Genomic DNA, 15,645 nt, shown 5'->3' with positions numbered 1-15,645 from the left:
CACTCCAGTGTTCTTGCCTGGAGAATCCCAGGGACGGGGGAGCCTGGTGGGCCGCTGTCTATGGGGTCGCACAGAGTCGGACACGACTGACGCGACTTAGCAGCAGCAGCAGCAGTGAGGCCTCCAGTAGCTCAAAGGAGACATATCAAACTCAGAAAATATGTTGAGGCCATAAATAGGCTCCCTGGAGATGATGCCACTTGAGCTAGGTCTGAAAGGACAAGCCAAGTGCCAGGGTGGAGAAGCCAGTGGAAAGCCATCAAGTCAGTTGGCAGCACATGCAGCATTTGCTGCTGGGACTGCAGGAGGCTCAAGAGGGGTCCAGGGAATTTGGCTTTCAGCGGGCAGGACATAGGACGATTAGGAAAAAGGATGGCATCAAAGTAAGCTGGAGCACTGGGCTGAGCCTGGGTCACAGAAGAAATTGAACTTAATCCTGAAGGTGACAGAAAGTCAAAGGATTTAAAACAGAAGAAACAGAATACGTTTTTGTTAAAGGAGGTAGAGGAGAGCCTGAAGTAGAGAAGAAAGGGACAGGGCCATGATGGTGGCTTGCAGTGTACATTTTAAACCTTGTATAAAATAGATAACTAATGAGAACCTACTGTACAGCACAGCGAGCTCTACTCAGTGCCCTGTGGTGACCTAAACGGAAATCCAAAAGAGAGGGGATGCGTGTATATGCATAGCTGATTCATTTTGCTGTACACAGACATTAAACACAAAATTGTAAAGCAACTATACTCCAATAAATTTTTAAAAAACAAAGAGCCCATTCAGGTATATTTATTCATAATATCAGTTTACTCTTATAAGTAGTCTATAGATTAAGATTTTTAAGTTGGAGCCTCATTATTCTCTAATACTCATACCTGAGTCCAGGAATGTTACTTTTCATTCCTGGGAAATCATGTTGCTGGGCAACTCTCCATCTGTGGCTTCAACAATTCTTCAATGGTTCTTTGCTTCAGAGAGAAGGTGACACCACTGGGATCAAAGAAATCAGCTTTGATCTCACCTTTAAGTTTCAAACTGATTTGAAGTCCACAGCAAAGATAATAATCTTGAAAGCTGGGTTTTCTTGAATGACAACAAGTGATTTTCTAAATTTGGAAACTTTCCCTTAAGTAAGAAGAAGTAAAGTTTGGATGATAGGCAATGGAAGAGCTTGGATAAGGGCAAAATATTTGAAAGGGGAAAGGGGAGAAGGAGCAAAAAGTTCAGATGCAAATGTCCTAGCTTGTCTTGTGGGGCGGAAACTTCCAGAAGGGATATAAGGAACCCACTCTTACATTTTGAAAAACCTGAGAACACTGGAGTTTTAGGTCAGAGGAGACTGCAGGGCACTCAAAGAAGTCCCATTCTGGGCAACGGCACTGCACTGAGGCTCCTAAGAAAGGGTGGAGAGTCAGTGTTCCCAGTGGACCGCCATTTACATGCCACATGTAAGGCTTGAGAAAAACCCAGAAGTATCAATAGGGGATGAGAGAGTGCTAAGAAAACTGATGTACCAGAGGAAGCTTGGCATCATGAGGAGGAGACCACAGAGTATAGAGCCTTATGACTAAAGACTGTATCAGGAACTTTCAGCTTTAGCAATGACACCCAAAATTCCAGCCAAGACCCATTACTTCTCAGCATCATGGGTAGAGAGGCCCCAGAGACCCTGCAGGCTGAGGGTCATCGTAGAAGGCAGGAGAAACCCAAAGGACACTCCTTTCTGCACCTAAGTGCCTGAGGAGAAGGGGGACACAGCCCTGAGATAGGATGTGAATTTGAATCCACTATTTACCCCCCAGCTGACAGTTTTAAACTGGAAGAGATTGAGTTAAATTTAATAAAGAAACTGTAGGTGTCTTTATCAGCATGAGCAAGAAGAGAGTTAGTCTGAAGCAGGATGGACTAATTTCATATATATAAGGTTACTTGGTTTTCTATTTTGCATCTGAGTTGTAGTGTGTAAACTTCTATTCTGCTTCATCTCTGTTTATCTCATACGTACACACACACACACACACACACACACACACACACGTGAGTTTTTGAATTCCTTCTCTGAAAAAAAATCATGTCAAAAAATATGCTCCAAAGTAGTAGACAACAGAAGACCCTAGGGAAGGTTGGCTTTCAAAGGGAAAGGTTGAGGATTCATTTACTTTACAGTATGTAAGGTAACCAAGTGCAGTGGTTAAGACCGTGCAGCCCAATGTGCAGTCTTCAAACCCAGGTTTCACTTGGGCAAGTCCTTTGTATCTCAGTGACTCCGTTTCCTCCTCAGGAAAATGGAAATAATAGTCATGCCCACTTTATATGGATTGACATGAATACTAGCTGAGTTTTATCTGGAAAGCACTTAGAATAGTTCCTGGCATATGTGTAATGCTCTTTTAGTGTTTAACAAACAAACTCTGAGGACTTTCTTGGGGATCCAGTGGTTAAGACTCTGCCCTCTCAATGCAGGAGACACAGGGTTGAACCCTGATTGGGTAGCTAAGAACCCTCACGCAACTCTGGTCTCAGAATGTCAAACTCTTGAGGGCCTTGTAATTGAAGGCAGGGTCACATGTGAGATGGTGACTTAGAATAACAAATGTCAGCTTTTCATCCAGAATTCCAAATCTGGACAGGTCCTTTGGCCATAGCCCTTCTTTCTCTCTAAATCTGTCTAGTCAGTGGGTAGAAGATTGTTTTGTCCAGGGACTTCCCTAGTGGTCCAGTGTTTAAGACTCCATGCTTCCAATCCAGGGGCTGTGGGTTCAATCCCTGGTCAGGGAACTAAGATCCCACATGTCACACGGTGTGGCCAAATTTAAATTTAAAAAAAGAATTGTTTTGTCTGTTTGTGATACTAAAGGACTGTGAAAATTAATGAGGACAAAAGTCTGTGAAGTGCTTTGAATTTTTTAAAGGAAAAGTGAGTAAAAAATAATGTAATTTTTGAGGCACTTTTTCACCATCTTTGACATTCAGCTGTTTCATCATTGTTGCATTTCTTCTAGGGCTCTCCATTGACTTGCTGCCTGGGAAAAAAAGAGAGAAAGAATAGTAATCACAAATACAGTATGTTTCATGAAATGTTTGGCATTTAAATCACTCATAAAATCTAGCGCTGAATGGCCTACAGTATATTTTAGATATATTTGCTGGTAGACTTTTTAAAAATTTCATCACAGTGGTAGCATTCAACCCGTGTGAAGGAATTTCTCTAGACCTGAATCCGGAAAATTAATCTAACACCTAAGTAAAAATAGAGATGGTTACTTTCTTCTATGTCCTTTTCTCTATTTTTAAATGCCCGTTACTTGCTCATTCGCCTTCCCCAGATGTTAGCTGGGAAAAGGAAATCTTTTTTTAAAGCCTATCTAGAATTCACAGACACACAAAAGTGTTGATAGCACCAAAGGTGCAACTTACATCAAAATCTCACAGAATTCAAAATTTTAAGGATCTGTTGTTGCCACTTCATCTCCCATTATTAAATGCATAGAAATCACAAGGTGTATACCTGTGAGAATTCTGTGAATTAACAGACATCTATAATGGATGTTATAATGGAGATGACATTTAGGCTTGGAGGTAGAGCTAATTCAGGTTTTCCAAAGTGTGATCAGCTGTTTAATACAAATATTATTTTTAATCTACTGCTATGATCACATCATCATATAAGCATGTTTCTTGAAATGGCAGGAAACGAGATTTGAGATACTTTTAGAAGGCATAGTTCCTATGAACCTTCTAGATGCAAATATGAATTACACTCAGCTATATCTACCACCGTGATCTAAAGCAGTTTTTTCAAACTGGGTCGTGGCTCACTCACTGGCATTGAAATCACCTTATGAATCAAAACTAGCATTAAAAAAATGGAAAATGATAATAGAAAGTATAACATCATAGTGGTAGGGCATCTTACGTTGAAAGAGAAATCTTTGTTTCTGTGTGTGTGTATGTGTGTATTGGGTTATGATACATAGTGGGTTATTTTTAGAGTGAACCAATAAGATATATTTGAAAGCCACTGATCCGATTACAATATGCATATTTCTCAGCCAATATAAACTACTAATAAGAGGAAATTAGTACACACCTAACGGAAAAATAATTTTTCAATAAATTTCATAGACCTTGATATTATCCACAGCCTCTGAAGCAGGTATTCTATCTTTGGATATTTATCTTAAGCATAGAATCCAAAATTCAGACAATGATTATTATATAGAAATATTCACTGCACATCTTAAATGCTCAATAACAGCACTGGTAGGTCACTTTAGAATATAAATTGTAGTTGAGCATGGCATCAGCATTAAAAGCAACATTTTTAGAGAATTTATAGTGACATGGGGAATGCTTATGATATATTAAATAAAAGGATTCAAACTTATACTCTGTAATCTTAGGAAGTGCAAAACTTGTTAAAAGGAAAATGCTAAAACAGTGGTTTTCTGAGTTGGGTTACAGATGATTTTCATTCTGTTTTTCTACACTTTATGTTTCTACAGTACACCTGTAGCCTATCTACTGTCTAATGAAAAGGGGTATTTCTTTCCAAAAAAGTTCCCCCGATAAATGAAACATTAAAACAGGGTCAATCCATGCGAAGGAAAACTAGAACAAAATAATCACCACTGTTTCCTCTTTGGTTAATGTTTGGGTACTGACTATATCAACATGAACGTAAAAGATAAGGAGCTATTTAGGAAAATAAAAGCATCTGTTCTACTTAGGGTATTGTTTAAGTGTTTATACAGTTCAGTTACAAATATTTGGACTATTACTATGTTATTTTTATTTTGCATGGATACATTATTCTCTTTATTTATTTTTGTTACCTTTATTACTTATGTTACTTTGTTATGTATTTACAACTCCATTTTTAAATAGTGTTTCTGGAACTTAAAAAAAAAATCCCCCTTTCTAGCATAATATATATTCTTATCTGCCAAGTAACAATGCTTTTGTAAGGTTACCACCTTTGCAGACCACATGTTGGGCCCGAAAGAGTAATATTTTCCTTCTTTCACATGCAGTTCATAGTGTAATGACTTTGAAGATTCCAGTTCACGCTATCCCTGGGTGATTAGTGCCTGTCCATGAGTAACTTTCCTTTTCTCAAGACCAGCACTTCAGTGACCCATCCCTGCTATAACAGATTACCACTAACTTGGCAGCTTAAAACAAGCCTAACTTCCTATTTTACAGTTCTGAAGATCAGGAATACAAGATGGTTCCCACTGGGCTAAAATCAAGGTGTCACCAAGCCTGAGATCCTTCTGGAGATTCTAGGCAAGAATAGGCTTCCTTGCCTTTTCCAGCTTTTAGAAACTGCCTGCTTTCATGGCCCCTTCCTCCACCTTCAAAGCCTGCAGCATAGCATCTTAAACTCTCTCTCTCTTTCTCTGCTTCCATCTTCAAGTTGCCCTCTCTGCCAACACTGAAACTCCTGCCTCTCTTTTAACAAACACTTATGAGATTACACTGGGTCTGCCTTGAAAATCCATGGTAACTCACTATCCTTAATCTAATGATATCTGCAAAGTCCCTTTTGTCATGTAAGTAATTTACAGGTTCTGGGGATTAGGACATGGACATCTTTTAAGGAAACCATTATTCTTTCTACCATCACCCCATTGCCAGGCTGGACAAAACAGCTTAAAACAGGGGTGGATGCGGGGAGGATCATCTCTCTTACGTTGCAGGTAGAGTGATTTGAAACTGCACTGTGCCTGTAGCTGCCCCCAATGGTGTGTGGACCAGTGATTTTCCACTTAGAGGACAACATCCATTAGTAACAGGATCTGTCACTGAGTCACTGGCAATAGCCAAAGGTTAACCAAAGAAGAGATGGTTTCTAGCTAGCCTGTTACTAGTCAAGTCTAAGCATCACAAAAATGTAGATAAGGGGCAAAGTACACATAAATAGACACCCAAAGAACCTGCATGTTTCCTTTCTATCACTGTCTCTTGGGCTGCTGCTTTGTAAATGGCAAATGAGCCAGAGATGATGGGCTCAAAAAAATTCAGAGGTTATTCTAACTTGTGTTTGTTTTTATTTCAGAACTTTTAAAGTTCCTCAAGTAATACCACATTGGGGGAAAAAACAATTTAGAAAATACAGTTAAGCAATAATAAAAAGAGTGTTATTTGTATGTCCCATCTGGTTCTCCAAAGCTAAATACAAAACAACTAGGTGCCAGGGTTTTTGTTTTTAAGAACTTTTTACTGAGTTGTGGAATTAGGAGATTAAAATTCACTTAAACAACTCAATTAAACTTCAAAGCAATAAAAACTTTTGGTTATGAGCTTAACTATCTCCATACCTACTGCTTTTGTTTTGTTATAAATGCAACAGTGTGCTATTTTTTAAAATGTAATTCCACTGAAATTATAGTCAGTTTTCTCCAGATTTGAGCAGACCCCTCTGTCCCCAAGCTTTTCTTTCATAGTTCAGGTCATGTTTTTCTTGCTTTCCTTCAAAACTGATAGATGAAGTAAAATGCCAGCATTCACAAGCCAATGAGACTTTTAATTCCTTTTTGTGGACAATAAAGATACGTGATTCTTTCCTGTCTGTCTCTTCATTTCCTTTAAACTATTTCTTCCCAAGCTATTACCCTGCCTGAAATATTCCAGCCTCCTCCCCACAAGCCTAATATCTGCCCATCAGCTCAGAGTGAAAGTGCTCAGTCATGTCCGACCCTTTCCGATGCTATGGACTATACCTCACCAGGCTCTCCATCCATGGAATTCTCCAGGCCAGAATAGTGGAGTTGGTAGCCGTTCCCTTCTCCAGGGGATCCTCCCAACCCGGGGATCAGAACCCAGGTCTCCAGCATTGCAGGCAGACTCTTTATCATCTGAGCCACAGGGGCTTGCCTGGAGCCTGGCATTTTTGTCATCTTCTCCAGCTTACAGGACCTCCTTTCACAGAAGTTAGGTACCTGTTGCTGAGTCTCCTATGATGTTCAGCAACCAACCTGGACACTCCACCCATGTCTCCTGACCCTTTACAGGGCTGGAGCTCTCCTCCACCCTCACTGCCCCTTGTGCCATCATAATCCAAAAATAGACCTTTACATTTGTTGATGGGATTGACCTTTCAGATACTTGTATTCTTTTCACCCTAGACGCATTATAAACTGCATGAAGGTAGAGATCATACTTATTTATGAAAAAATACAGCAAATATATACTGAGCTCCTACTCTTTGCCAGGTACTAGGCCAAGGACTAGAAATGCAAGGGTAAATTAAGACAATTTTGTTGTAAATTTCTAAGAGTCTGGTGCAGAACACAGAAGTAAACCAACAATGACATGTTCATGTGAAAAGTGTCCTAAAATAGAAACATGTGGGATTGGCCCAGACAGCCTAGATATCGGGAAAGCCTTTGAAAAGGATAAGTCCTCCGACTGAGGCATGAAATGCAAGGAAAGCAGGAGGAAAGAAAATTGGTATACATTTAGCAGGCACTGAGCACTTGACACGGACCAGGTGTCACTCGTATATCACTTCACTGGATCCTCACAGCAATCCTAGAAAATATGTGGGGCGGGCAGAAGACATCAGACAAGTATGATTCATTTACCGTCTCATCATCCATTGCTAATATCAGCAATATCTTCCCTGGTCAGGAAGCTGAGATTCCAAATGCCTTGGGGCAACTAAGCCTGTGCGTCACAACTAGAGAGAAGCCTGCACACTAAGACCCAAAGCAGCCATAAATAAATTGATATGTAAATGTTGTTTTAAAATTCAATACTATGTAACCACTTAAATTAAAAAATAAAAAGTGGTCACAGAGTGGGTGTGGAGGTTGATGATCAGTTTACAAGACCACAGCATGGCAAAAGCAAGTGAGTTTGCCATTAGGAGGCCAGGCCTGGGAAAAACTGCAGAAGTAATAGGTATTTGTTTTAGAGTTGAAAATCTTGACCAAGACACAGGACCAGGACAAGGGAACCCACTACAGCAATAATTCTGTAGAACTCTCTGGAACTCAGAGTCAGCAAGCAGACTCACTGCAGCATCTATTCTGGGGTTTCCAGACGATTTTTTATGGCTTAACAGCTCAGATCTACCCTGCTAAGTCTGAACCTGACAGTTTTCTGGACTTGATGAGAATGCTGATAGGAGCAGAGTAATTACTGGCCAGCTAAATGGTCAAAATCCAACAAACGGTAAACAAAAGGGAGACAGCTGTTCGTGTTCAGTATAGAAGTCTTTGAGCCCTAAGGAAGTCACTTCAGTGAAAACTTGTAGTGTAGTAAGGGTGATGCCACAAACTATTTTATGTTTAATATTATCATTTTACCTGGCAGTGAAACAAAATGTTTATCCAAAAAATTTCCACCCAGATGCCTAGAAATTCTAATTTGTGTGCTTAATGGATAGATTTCAGGTCCTTGGAAAACTCACTCCTCACATGCTAGGAATAGATGCTGGGAACTTGTCTATTTACCACTTTCTCCCAGTTCTTTTTCTTTTGGCTATACCCCACTGTATGTAGAATATTTGTTCCCTGATCAGGGATCCAACCTGCATCCCCTGCATTGGAAGCATGGAGTCTTAACCACTGGACCACTAGTGAAATTCTTTGTTTTCCTTTTTTTTTTCTCTCCCAGTTCTGGCCCAAGGAGAGACCACCCATCTGAAACTGCAGAGAAATGTCCTTAGGGCAGAACAAGACTGTGGACTGGCCCAGGCCCCACCCAATGGCCTGCAGAGGAGAGGCTGGGCTGGAGGAAGTGGGCAGTACCTCCCGTGGTGCCCTGTGCACTCCTTGAGAAACCCAAGGCACTGGAAACTGGGGGTCCACAATCCTGACCCCCACCTGGATAGACACTAGAATATCTCTGCCCTCCCCTTCATCAGACAAGTCTCTGTTTCCTATGATTTCCTTCTGTCCAAGCCTGCCCCTGATACTCATTCATCCCATTTCACTGGGATAAATAGCACACAGAGGATGGTTTCTCAGACCTGCCCTTGATGGAAGAGGTAAACCACACCAGGAGTTCCAGACTCTCATAAGTGTGAAGCAGTCAGCTTCCAGTCAACATTTGGAAGTAGGGACATCCTGTAATCCTGGTCATTTCAGCTCAATGTTTGTTTCTTGGTGTCACCATCCTAGTCAAACAAAATATAGTTGATCCTCACTATTGCAGGATTCTGAATTTGCAAATTTGCCTATTCACTAAAATGTATATGTATTTGTAACCCCTAAAGCAATAACGGGTTCCTTCAGTAGTCACAGGTGAAAAAGTGAGTGTTTGTCACTCAGCCGTGTCTGACCCCATTGACTATAGCCCACCAGCTGCCTCTGTCCACAGGATTCACCAGGCAAGAATAGTGGCTGCTACTGCTGCTAAGTCGCTTCAGTCATGTCCGACTCTCTACGATCCCATAGACGGCAGCCCACCGGGCTCCCCTGTCCCTGGGATTCTCCAGGCAAGAACACTGGAGTGGGTTGCCGTTTCCTTCTCCAATTCATGAAAGTGAAAAGTGAAAGTGAAGTCGCTCAGTTGTGTCCGACTCCTAGTGACAACATGGACTGGAGCCTACAAGGCTCCTCCGTCCATGGGATTTGCCAGGCAAGAGTACTGGAGTGGGTTATCATTGCCTTCTCAGAAGAATAGTGGAGTGGGTTGCTATTCCCTTCTCCAGGGGATTTTCCCAACCCAGGGATCAAACCTGGGTCTCCTGCACTGCAGGCAGATTCTTTACCGTTTGAGCCACCAGGGAAGATAGTAGTCACAGGGGATTAGTTCAAAGACATCCCATCAGACACCAAATTCTATGGATGCTCAAATCCCTTTTATAAAATGGTGTAGTGTTTAAATGGAACCTACACACATCTTTCTGTATACTTTACATCATCTCTAGATTACCTATAATACCTAATACAATGAAAATGCTATATAAATAGTTGTCATTCCAAGTAAATTCAACTTTTGCTTTTTGGAACTTTCTGGATTTTTTTTTTTTTTTGGTATTTTTCAACGACTGTTGGTTGAACCTGCGGATACAGAGGACTGACTGGACGTGCAGCACTTTTATAGTAATTTGTACATAAATGCAGAGTAGTGAGAAATTTGAGTCTCTGGGCACTTAGCTGAGATTAAATAATCTGATATTCTGCCTTCTTGTTTCAGCTCTCACACTGTAAACAGCATTATTTGCACAGGCTATTTAGTGCCACACTTTTCAAAATTTTGAGCTTTTTGTTGGTGATTTTGCTATTTAAGGGGGCTTCCCTGGTGGCTCAGATGGTAAAGAATCTGCCTACAATGCAGAAGACCCAGGTTCGATTCCTGGGTTGGGAAGATACAGTGGAGGACGGCATGGCAACCCACTCCACTATTCTTGCCTGGAGAATTCCCATGGACCAAGGAACCTGGTGGGCTATAATCCATGGGGTTGTGAAGAGTTGGAAATGACTGAGTGACTAACACTTCATACACTTGCTGTTTAAAATGACTCCCAAGCATAATGTTAAAGTGCTGTCTTTTCCTAAACTCAAAATGGCTGTGATGTGTCTTATGGAGAAAATATATCTGTTAGATTAGCTTCATTCAGACATAAGTTTAGTGCTGCTGGCCATGAGTTCAATGTTAATGAGTCAAAAATATACATTAAGTAAGGTGTCTTCCCTGGTAGCTCAGGTGATAAAGAGTCTGCCTGCAGTGTGGGAGACCCAGGTTCGATCCCTGAGTCCAGAAGGTCCCCTGGAGAAGGAAATGAAAACCCACTCCAGTACTCTTGCCTGAAAAATCCCATAGACAGAGGAGCCTGGCAGGCTACAGTCCATGGGGTCACAAAGAGCAGGACACGACTGAATGACTAACTAGGCGGTTTTGAGTTTAGGAAAAGACAGCACTTCAACATTATGTTCGGGAGTCATTTTAAACGGCAAGTGTATGAAGTGTTAGTCACTCAGTCATTTCCAACTCTTCACAACCCCATGGATTATAGCCCAACAGGTTCCTCTGTCCATGGGAATTCTCCAGGCAATTGTGTGGTAGCGAGGTTATGCTCAAAATCCTTCAAGCTAGGCTTCAGCAGCATGTGAAGTGAGAACTTCCAGGTATAGAAGCTGGGTTTCGAGGAGGCAGATATCATATTGCCAACAACGATTTTTAATGTACACATACTAAATGCTCTGAAGGAAAAGAGCTTGATGTTCTGACCGCTTAGGACACAAGACCATGACCTGGACAGGGAGTGAGGAGAGGCTCCCCAAAAGGAAAGCTTAAGATAAGCCCTGAAAGACAAGTAAGAGGCAAGCATCCCAATTAGAACATGTACAAAGGCGCTGAGAAGGAAGGGGGCAGGATGCTGATAGGGAGCTGTTAACAAAAGTGTAAAACCTATAGTGTTTTGAGGGGAAATTTGGAAGTTGCTACAATAAATATATATATACTTTAGCCATGCCACCTGGCTTACAGGATCTTAATTACCTGACCAGGAAATAAACCTATGCCCCCTGCAGTAGAAGTGTGAAATCCTAACCACTGTGCTGCCAGGGTATTCCAGGAAGTTGCTATAATATTTTAAATGTGCACACTCCTCAACTCAGCAAACCTATTTGCACAAGTAGCATTAACCTGATGGTGAGGAGAGCCATGCTTGTTATAAAAAAAACTCTGGAAACAGCCTAAGTTGAAAATGCCTAGTGCAGTCCACGAGTTAGACAACAGTAAACTAAACTGCGGCCTGGAGTGCTGTAGTCCATGGGGTCACAAAGAGTCAGGCACAACTTAGCAACTGAACAACAAACTAAACTATAGAACATCCATTTCACAAAACTCCAGACAGCAATTAAAAAGAATAAAGTAGTGGAATTCTCTGATAGTCCAGTGGTTAGGACTCTGAGTTCTCAATGCCAAGGGCCTGGGTTCAATATCTACCTGGTAAGGGAACTACGATCCCACAAGCCACATGGCACACCCAAAAAATAAAATGCAGTCTAACCTTTTAAAAAATAAATAGGACACATTTTTTTTAAAGGAATGAATTAGGCAAAGATATGGTAGCTTGGGAATACCACTAAAAGATTTAGTGGTTAGGGAGAAGAAGGTAATTGGCAGCTCTGTTCCAGTAGGTACTCGGCCCCTGAGCAAAGGCAATTGCAAACAAGGGCTAATCCTTCCTTGGCATGTTTTTCAAAAACTAAAGGTAAACTTTCATTGCTTTCATGACACATCAGGAAATCCATGGAGTTATACATTAGGGGAGCCTGACATATTTATTTTCTATTAATAAATCTGAGCTTCTCTTGAGGCACCAAGGTAAGCTTGATTAAAGTTCTCTTTCAGATGATTCCCGAGTGGGAGCTTTCTCTCCTGTATTTCAATGCCTAGTGCAGCTCCTTGTCACACGGTTGCCAGGAGATAGCAGAAGAGCCAACTCCCCATCTCCTCTGCTATGGTAACATGCCACTATTTCCTGATCCCTCTTCTTTCAGAGGGAGTCCATATTTCTGAGAGTGGTACGCTACCCTGGATTATTCAGTCAATCTTGCGGAGAGAAAAGAATCCTTCTAACCCTCCTTCTGCACAAAGAGACCTCCTCATGCGGAAGCAGCCTGCCACTGACTGTTCCTTTGGGATCTTGCATTGCAGCTGCCATCATGCTGTCTTATCCTTCCAAGGTTTCCGTGAGACACTTCTGGAAACAGAAATAAACTTTGGACCCTTACAAGTACAGTAACTCACTTAATTGGTGACTTCTCAAATAGAAGGCAAGGTCTTCATAGGTTTTCCCTAACCTACGAGCAGAAAGTATGTTGAACACGGGCTTGATGGAAATGGGGCTCACCAAGTGTCTCAATTTCTTCATCAGCAAGATGGAGATGTAGCCCCTTATAGGCTCCTGTGAGGGTTAAATGAATGAGTGTACACGATGCTCCTAGAACAGTGACTGGCACACAGAAGAGGCTCAGGAAACATCAGCTATTATCATCATTGTAAGTAAAATGGACTCCCATTTGTTTTGACCAGGAATTTTAATCAAATTTATAGAAAAAAGAACTAAAATATAAATTATTAGGACTGTTTCATTTGTAAGTGGCCAAGGCTTCTCTTATTATTGCACTTCACTTTATTGTACTTGGCAGATACTGTGCTTTTAACAAATGGAAGATTTTGTCAACCTGGCATTGTCAGATGATGGTTAGCATTTTTTTAGTAATAAAGTATTACTACATTTTACTTATTTGTTTCTTTATTTTTGTCTGCCTTGGGTCTTCATTGCTGTGCACTAGCTTTCTTTAGTTGTGGCGAGGGGGGGCTGCTCTCTAGTTGTTTTCTCATTGTGGTGGTTTCTCTTGTTGCAAAGCACAGGCTCTAGGCGCACGGGTTCAGTAGTTGTGGCACATGGGTTTAATTGAGCCAAGGTGTATGGAATCATCCCGGACCAGGGATCGAACCTGTGTCCCCTCCATTGGTGGGCAGATTCTTAACCACTGGCATCGAGCGAATCGGCAAGAAGAGTTACGGACTGGAGGAGGGAGAGGAGGTGGGAGATGGTAGAGCCGAAGGATTATCAGCAATAGGAGACACAGGGCAAGCTGCAATTTCACTCATGCCTGGGATTGACAGCACAGGTTCTGGTTCCTTGTTGGATTCAGTTCTACCTAGCCTCTTGAAACAAACAATCCAGTGATGTCCAGGTAGTAGCTCCTTTTTTCTCATCACAGATGACATGGTAGCATTGGGTTGCATTCTGAATGGCTGCTGCAACCTTTGTGTACTGTTCTCTGTTTGGGTCCTGTGCCTCCTCAAATAAAGAAAATCCCCTTGCCATTTCCTTGCATCGTGCATCTCTTTGGTTCTTCAGTTACTTCTTCCTATTGTCTCTCACTGTCCTTTCTCTGAGCCAGTGCATTGTCCTCATCACTGCTGCTTTTTGCTTGCTTCCAGACATTCTGGGCTTGATATAAAGATACTGTACTACTGTACTTTATACAGTATTCAGGCTCTTGAGTTCCTCTTCACTTTCTGATATTAGAGGGGTATTATCTGCAATGACTAGATTTGTCAGCCAATATTTGATATTAATTTCTCAACAAACACAGGAAAGAAAAATGATCAAATGAAGACTGCTTGTGAACAGGAGTGTCTAAACCTTGACATGATGCTGACTTTGGTTTCATTGGGCCTGCCATTGTTGCAAAAGGAGTACAACAAGGTTGTATATTGTCACCCTGCTTATTTAACTTCTATACAGAGTATATTATGCAAAATGCCAGGCTGCATAAATCACCATCTGGAATCAAGGTTGCCAGGAGGAGTATCAACAACATCAGATATGCAAATGATATCACTCTAATGGCAAAAAGTGAGAAGGAACTAAAGAGCCTTTTGATGAAGGTGAAAGAGGAGAGTTAAAAAGCTAGCTTATAATTCAACTTTCAAAAAACTAAGATCAGGGCATCTGGTCCCATCACTTCATGGCAGAAAGATGGGTAAAAAGTGGAAGCAGTGGCAGATTTTATTTTCTTGGGCTCCAAAATTGCTGCAGACAGTGACTGCAGCCATATAGTCAAAGCTATGGTTCTTCCAGTAGTCATGTACAGATGAGTACATGTACAGAGAGTTGGACCATAAAGTAGGCTGAGCACCAAAGAATTGATGCTTTCTAACTGTGGTGCTGGAGAAGACTCTTGAGAGTCCCTTGGACGAAAGGAGATCAAACCAGTCAATCCTAAAGGAAATCAGCCCTGAATATTCATTGGAAGGATTGGCTGAAGCTGAAGCTCTAATACTTTGGCCACCTGCTGTGAAGAGCTGACTCACTGGAAAAGACTCTGATGCTAGAAAAGATTGAAAGCAAAAGGAGAGGAGGGCAGCATAGGATGAATTGGTTAGATAGCATCACTGACTCAATGGACATGAATCTGAGCAAATTCCGGGAGATACTAAAGGACAGGGGAGCCTGGCATGCTGTAGTCCATAAGATTGCAAAGAGTTGGACACAACATAGGGACTGAACAACAACAGCCCTCCTTGTATGACTGTCTTTGGTTTTGAAGGCTGGGCTTACACATTGACCAGAGGATCACTGACAGTGCCAAATCAAAGCTGAGAAGGAATAAATCTGTGTAGGCAGCTGCACACCAATATCAGTGGACAAGATTTGGAGTTTCAGTCTGTCGAAAATATGTAAAGACCTTGATACCCAGTTAAACCCATCAGGCCCCAGCTGAATCCCATTTGTTACTGTAGCTAAATATCCATTGATCCCACTGCTTTTTTTTTTTTTCCTAGAGAAGTCAACAACTATTCTTTAATTGAAATACATCCCACTCATATCCTGAGGCCTGGTATGAAATTCTCACTGGCAGACCTGGCATGGGAGGCTGGGCATGGACAGTAGGAGTTTTGACCTTATTATGTTTCCAATTTAATTTTCCCCAAGAGGGTGATAAAAATAAAGGGATGGTCAGAACAAGAATATATTTAGACAATTACTTGCCTGCTAGTTTCTGGGTAAATTGATTATCTGCTCTGTTACCAATGTAGTCAGCAACATATTATTTAAATGTATTTATCTGAGAAAGGTTGCCCGCTGATAATGAAATATAATTTTATCACAGCCTCTTCACTGACCCAAGTATGCCCTGACTTTCTGGGTTAGGGTTATGTTAC

At 41.4% G+C, this 15,645-nt stretch overlaps 1 protein-coding gene and 1 long non-coding RNA gene across 4 annotated transcripts in view; one reads left to right on the top strand and one right to left on the bottom strand.

The window, feature by feature from the left end:
* Window positions 1-2,120: 2,120 nt before the first annotated feature.
* Window positions 2,121-15,645, bottom strand: part of LOC138434011 (uncharacterized) — a 110,762-nt gene continuing 97,237 nt past the window's right edge. Inside the window, exon 3 of one of the 2 annotated variants that reach the window (XR_011254599.1) lies at window positions 2,121-3,020. This is a non-coding gene — a long non-coding RNA (uncharacterized lncRNA). The remainder of the gene's footprint in view (window positions 3,021-15,645) is intronic. The other variant, XR_011254598.1, reaches the window with a different exon arrangement.
* Window positions 12,705-15,645, top strand: part of ACMSD (aminocarboxymuconate semialdehyde decarboxylase) — an 88,708-nt gene continuing 85,767 nt past the window's right edge. Inside the window, exon 1 of one of the 2 annotated variants that reach the window (XM_069577756.1) lies at window positions 12,705-12,962. The gene's annotated coding sequence lies outside the window, so the exon portion shown is untranslated. The remainder of the gene's footprint in view (window positions 12,963-15,645) is intronic. The other variant, XM_069577762.1, reaches the window with a different exon arrangement.

This window comes from Ovis canadensis, chromosome 2 (genome assembly GCF_042477335.2).
Source record: "Ovis canadensis isolate MfBH-ARS-UI-01 breed Bighorn chromosome 2, ARS-UI_OviCan_v2, whole genome shotgun sequence".
In the NCBI taxonomy this organism is placed as follows: domain Eukaryota; kingdom Metazoa; phylum Chordata; class Mammalia; order Artiodactyla; family Bovidae; genus Ovis; species Ovis canadensis.
The sequence above is the reverse complement of the archived record's forward strand: the minus strand, read 5'-3'. Positions and strand labels throughout refer to the sequence as shown.